This window comes from Mytilus edulis, chromosome 9 (assembly GCF_963676685.1).
Source record: "Mytilus edulis chromosome 9, xbMytEdul2.2, whole genome shotgun sequence".
In the NCBI taxonomy this organism is placed as follows: domain Eukaryota; kingdom Metazoa; phylum Mollusca; class Bivalvia; order Mytilida; family Mytilidae; genus Mytilus; species Mytilus edulis.
The window spans coordinates 34,150,961-34,157,635 of record NC_092352.1 but is presented as its reverse complement, the minus strand read 5'-3'; the positions used below and the strand labels follow the sequence as shown (position 1 = coordinate 34,157,635).

The window sequence follows — 6,675 nt, the reverse complement described above, 5'->3', positions numbered from 1 at the left end:
TTTTCATATCATTCTTCTCGCTCGAGATGGAAAATTATCGCCAGAAACTAATCAGGCATGTGGCGTTGCTATCGAAATTGACATGAAATTGATAACTTCGACATAGGTAAAATAGCAATAAACAGATTATCATTGGTTATCTCAACTCGATTGCCTTTCTCGCTTTCGCTGTAATCACAAGCCAGTCAACACTGGGGTTGTGAGTTCGAACCCCGCTCATGCGGGTGCACTCGACTTCAATCTTAATTGACTAGAATTGTCAGTTTTCCTATCGAAGGTCGGTGGTTGTCTCCGGGCACTCCGGCTTCCTCCACCAATAAAAACTGGCCGCCACGAAATAGTCTAAGTGCGGTGCTTAAAAGTGAAGTTAAAACACCAAAAATGAAAAATCAATCAACCAATGATACCTGTAATTATATTTTAAATCTAAGACGGTCATCTACTGAGTCTAGCCTGAATGCTACATGAAAAAGTACTTCAAAGTCGACAGTCAATAAGATAATTTTAACAATAAAATGTAAAGATATATGAAAAAAAGTAAAATCACAAAAATACTGAACTCTGAGGAAATTATAAAAAGGAAAGTCCCTAATCGGAATCCGAACTTTATTTTCATATTTTGATCAAAGGAAACTATACACGATTTCCATACGAACGATCTTTAAAAGTATATTGCTATCTTGGAAAAAGTTTATTGATCCCATTAGTGTTGTCTTAGATATTCGTGTCTCCAATTCAATTATAAGAATCCTCTAGGGATATTTACAGAAGCCGGTAAGTGTCAGGGTGGAGTTTTTATTCTAAGTCGTTATAACAACTTAGCTAACTTGTTTTAACGAATTAGCTAACTCGTTTAAACAACTTAGCTAACTTGTTATAACGACATAGAAAACCACAAGCCTTTATTTTGTTTTTCAAGACGAAAACATATTGAACAATTATTGGACATATTGAAATTTAGTGTTCAAAGATTAAACATTTATCCTCTCATATAACAACCCAGAAAAACTATCATACCGAACATTCCTTCTTCTCATGGTCCCAATCAAATCATTTCCGTAACTGGTGATGGTTGTATTGACATATCAAATACAAATTATGATACATGCGTTATAAACCATGACCTATATATTTTTAATTAAACAAAACAAAATTGACAATTGAAATATGAAAATTAAATTAACAAGTACTTTAATACGTGGCAATGTCATGTTAGATGCTGTGGAGAGTTTTAATCGAATTATACTCGTAAGTTCTTTTAAGTTCTAATAGAATCATTCAATTATAAAGATTTAAATAAGAACTTTTGGTATTAGGTTTACCTGGGCTTCTTATTGGTTACTTACTTGTGTATCATAGAAAAGTAAAATAATAGCCAATGATTGATTGACCTGCAGTAGATTCTGTGGTGTCATTAAAGTTATCAGTATCTTCAATTTCCGTATGCTCTGCGACTTGTTCAGCTTGATCTTAAAATTCTGCTTGCGGATTAAGTAGAACAACACTTCATATATTTAGGGAAAACCATTACAAAATCAAATAATGTTATTCAACATTCTAGACTCTGAAGAAATTTTTTCAAGCTGTAAGATTTATTATTACTGTGAATTCATTATTTTTGGATACCAATTTTCAAGGTAATTGTGGTTTCAGGGGAAGCATGAATTGAAATATTTAACAAATAACAAATTCTATTGGAATGTACGCATACTTTGGCTAAACCACGAAATCAAGTTTCCACGAATATGCAAGTTTTCATCCATACTCGAACAATTAGTACCCTTTAAAATAAATGTTGTTATCTAAAGTCCATGGTCATACTAGACGTTGACTTAACTTGCCTCAGACGATTTATTTCTAAAAAAAATACAATTATTTGAACTTCCAGTTTGACATAATGACCATTTTCAAATGCCAATATTACAAAGTCCTTTTCCTTACATTTTTATTTTAAAGTAGAGGTTTTCTTTTTGAGGTTTTAGAGCAACTAATTTACCTCCTAGCTCTAACGCGCGACATATAATTTTGAATTCTCTAAGGCATTTACTTTTTATTGACGGACCGAATGATACGAATTTAAGTCAGGTTAAGGTCAAGTTACAGTAAATGGGCTATGCCAAAGATTTCAGTAAAATTTTGCATACAACTCTGTCTCGATAAGCTTCAACTGAAAATTGAAAAAAATAATGCATTTATTTCATTTATCATTTAAAATATTACTGATTGAATTTTTACAAAATTGGTGAACATTTGTATAGAAAGCAAATAAATTCGGCATAAAAACTTCAATTTTTTTCTTAAAATCGCCAAATCTCTAAATCTGCGACATAGCCCATTTACTGTTCCTTGTACTTAATGTTACTTGAACTTAATATGGGAAACTCAAGGATTAAGAGATTGAGATTGAATCAGAATCAGATGCCGTTAATACTGACCCAAATTGTAACCTCTATGTATTTTTTACAACATTTATCAGTCATTTAAGATACTGTTGTAACTGTATATTTTAAAATGTATGTTTGTTCCGCTTTACAATGGATACCTTGTTATAAACTTTATCCCAATGTCTATACATATTTTTATATTCGGCAAAGAACAAAAACAAATGGAAATGACATTAATGAATATTTCTTCCATTTGGAACTTCTATATCATGACGTATTTGTTTTGAACAATATATGTTTAATATCGACCGAAATGATAGATAACAAAAGTTCTATTAAAAAGAACTAAAATCATATGATATTTATCTCTTTCTCATGAAATAATTTACTTGAACAAAATCCCCGAAAATTTGGTCCAAGAAACAATTGGAAGTTATACAATAGGCTGATTAAAAAAAAAAAGTCATAATGTAAGATACATGGATAGTTTAAAACTGCGCATTTAAAATTGTGTTCACCTGTGCATACATTTTTATACATTTGAAAGAATTTTAAAATTAGGTCATAAATATCCGCTACATAATTGTTATTCCAAGAACTTTTCTACATATATACGTCTAATTCAAGGAAATTATGTGACATAATAAATTTTCTATAATTAAAAAAAATAACAACACCTGACAAATAAATAATTTGTGATTCTTGAAATGTTGTTTTAAAATGAGCATTGCAGCATATATGAATATTTGTCTGTATTCAGTCATCCGAGGTACAGAACTTTGAACGCTGACTTTATTTTTTTATCTTAGTAGTTGTTCTAACCACTTACTTTTCAAAATAAGCAACAGAGTTAAACAATACCACAAGAATCGAAGATGGTTATTAGTTTGCACATGGCCAACCTAAAGCGATATGTTTAATACAAAACCAAGCGAATACATCACAGTTTTTGGTTTTCAGGCCTGAAGTGGTATACCGTAAATACTACACAGACGTTCTTAATAATGAAATTTTGAATTCTTCTACATTCATGACTACGAACTCCTCAGAGAGTCATATAGTAAACAAACATATCATAACCACACAACAACTGAAGGCGTCTTATGAACATTTGAAGATCCTACTACGTATTGGTTGCTAATGAATTACACAAAAAAACCCAGTAAAATATCGTTTCATCTTGGCCTTTCGGAAGAGTTTTTCCTGTATCTTTGCATTGCACAAAGTCATGATTTCTTTGACTGTTTATGACGTCTTTACACTAAATCCATTTGATGTTGGGTGTGAACTGATTGATATTGTAGTCTTAGATGTATTATTGGCTTTGAACTGGTTGTTAGTTACTGTGAGTTCTCTAAGATCTGCACTTATTGTCTTTGTATTGTTGGGATTTATAAGAACCCGTCCACAACCCCTCTATGTTTTGTTAGATGTATTTTATTTGTATTTAACTGACTAGTAAAGCTTTTTTCAACTGATTTCTATATTTTGCTTTTATGTTGTACTGTTACACCACTGTCCTAAATTCTGGAGCCGGTTAGCACCTTCAAAGGAGTTTACCCCCGCCTCATTATTTTAGTGTGTGTCCCCAAATCAGGAGCCTGTAAATCACTGGTTTTCATTTGTTGCAGTGTAACATGTTCGTTTTTTGTTCATTATTTTGTACACGATTAAAGGCAACAGTAGTAAACCGTCGTTCAAAAGTCATAAATCGATTGAGAGTAATCAAATCCGGAATACAAAGTAAAACCGAGGGAAACATATCAACTTTAAGAGGTAGACAAGATAACAAAGCTAAAATGACAACACTACGCGACAGAAATATAGCACATGCACAAGAACATTCATGCAAATCGCAGAACACGAGCAGTTACCATCAATGACTGACGCCACATGATATCAGAAACAGTGACGCGCCTACGTAAGTAACATGCAATCTAAATAAGGTCGTTATCCTTCTCGTTTGAATTGTTTCACATTTGTCATTTCGGGACCATTTAAAGCTGAATATGTGATGTGCTAATTGTTGAAGGCCTTACGTTGACCCAATGTCTGTGTCATTTGGTCTTTTGTTGTGAGTTGTCTCATTGCATTAGCAATCACACCACATCTTTTTTTTTGTATTATAAATAACTATAATAAAAAAAAATGAGACCGTTTTTAAGGCAACCAAAAACAAAACCAAACTTATTTGTTTACCTTTACTAAAAAATATAGATTCCTCCACAAATTTTGTTCTTTTGATGACATTAAAAGGTTTGTGTCGGGATGTATAAGTACCGGGCCACGTCCACTTGTATTTTTGTCCATCTGATGAGTTAAGCCTTTTTCAACTGATTTTTATAGTTCGTTCTTATGTTGTACTGTTATACCACTGTCCCAGGTTAGGGGAGGGTTGGGATCCCGCTAACATGTTAAACCCCGCCACATTATTTATGTATGTGCCTGTCCCAAGTCCGGAACCTGTAATGCAGTGGTTGTCGTTTGTTTATGCGTTACATATTTGTTTTTCGTTTTTTTTTTTTACATAAATAAGGCCGTTAGTTTTCTCGTTTGAATTGTTTTACAGTGTCTTATCGGGGCCTTTTATATCAAACTATGCGGTATGGGCTTTGCTCATTGTTGAAGGCCGTACGGTGACCTATAATTTTTAATGTCTGTCATTTTGGTCTTTTGCGGATAGTTGTCTCATTGGCAATCATACCACATCATCTTATTTTTTTTTTTTATATTTAAGGGTTTGTCAAGATATCTTTATTCAGGAATAAGCTGGATTCTCAAAGTTTGGCACGGTATCTGTACTTTCATCCGTGTTATTACATGGTCAGTCATTTAACGGTGCTATATACTAAATTAACATTATCATAAATAATTTCATTCCGTGTTAGGTCAATCAAAATACAAACATGACCATTAATTGCTGTCATTCTAAAGTTTTTTGTTTTCATTAATCATGTTAAAACTTTGACTATTATACTATCATTATAATCCAAGAATAAAGTCATGATATGAAAGCCATGGAAACATAAAAAATATATAATTGTATTTGAACAAACGAGACAAGGATCATACCTTTCTAAGTATTCTACTTATTTTTAGAATTCAAATACAAATATACTTTTGATGTGATATGATTGTCAATGACACAAATTACCACCATAAGACAAAATAGGATGTTAAATAAAACAAATACAGGTCATTTTACATCCGTTAGTGACGCCGAAACCCTAGACCTTGTATAAACTATACTGATAATCTTTAAAACCGTAACACATCATACTGCAAGTCCTCTTTGGTAAAAGTACACTCATGTTCTTTCAATTCATTTATCAACATTAGGCTGCATGTTGATCTCAGCTTAACTTTTTAGGTTAATAACTTCAAAGTTCCAATCCTTGACGGATCAAAGCCAACACTCGTAATTTGTCATATGTGATTGCACAGGATGAAATATATACATGTATAGCAACGATATGTCAACAATTTCTTGTTGTTTTCTTTCAACCAGCAGAAATAACACACGAATTCAAAAGTTAAAGCTAAAGGCATAGTTTATGGCAACCATTGAGAACAACAACACTAAAAATAACTGGCTTAGGACATGCACATAAAATGTGGTAGGGTTAACCCTTAGAGTGCCACGTTTTTTTTTATGGTAAACTACCGTTAAGTGCCAATGGATAGGCCCTTGATTTCAAATTCCAACGGAAAACGTCACAAAGGAAGCGTAACAATGCATAACGTCATGCAATTGTTTCCGTATAGAGCATGGACGCAATTCTGTCAGTTTCGACGGTCGACGTTTGTTAGTTAGATTTTTGTTTGATAATAAACGAAAATGGTCAATCTAACGGATGTTTAAGAAATATGCAAAGTTGATATACCTATTAGAGCAGAAAATATATAAAAAAAAAAGGATGCAAGAAATTTTATAATTCTGGGGAAAGAGCGAATTTAATATTCTTCAGAAAGAAGTACATAAATAAATCAAAATATTGAGCTACATGTACGTCGGATAGAAATCGATCTTATGCAAATGTATATCAATACATCTGTTAATCTACAGAAAGTCTGTAAGTGTTTGAAAACTGAGTTGTTATAAGAACCCTACTAACAGTCCAAAATTCATCTTCTTTTTCGTATTTGAATGTTCCAAAATCAAACAAAGTCTTAAATTGAGTCTAACATACATGTACATATATACACGCACTTTCATTCGGTCGATTTTTATCCGATGCAGCTCTTAATGTTTAATTGTGTTTTCTCTAAAACTGTCTTAGAAATTGTTTTA

The 6,675-nt window shown here is 32.3% G+C and overlaps 1 protein-coding gene across 2 annotated transcripts in view; it reads left to right on the top strand.

Moving 5' to 3' along the window:
• The first annotated feature begins 1,149 nt into the window (after positions 1 to 1,149).
• Positions 1,150 to 6,675, top strand: part of LOC139488197 (sodium-coupled monocarboxylate transporter 1-like) — a 58,581-nt gene continuing 53,055 nt past the window's right edge. For both annotated transcript variants that reach the window (XM_071273652.1, XM_071273654.1), the window contains exon 1: positions 1,150 to 1,248. The gene's annotated coding sequence lies outside the window, so the exon portion shown is untranslated. The remainder of the gene's footprint in view (positions 1,249 to 6,675) is intronic.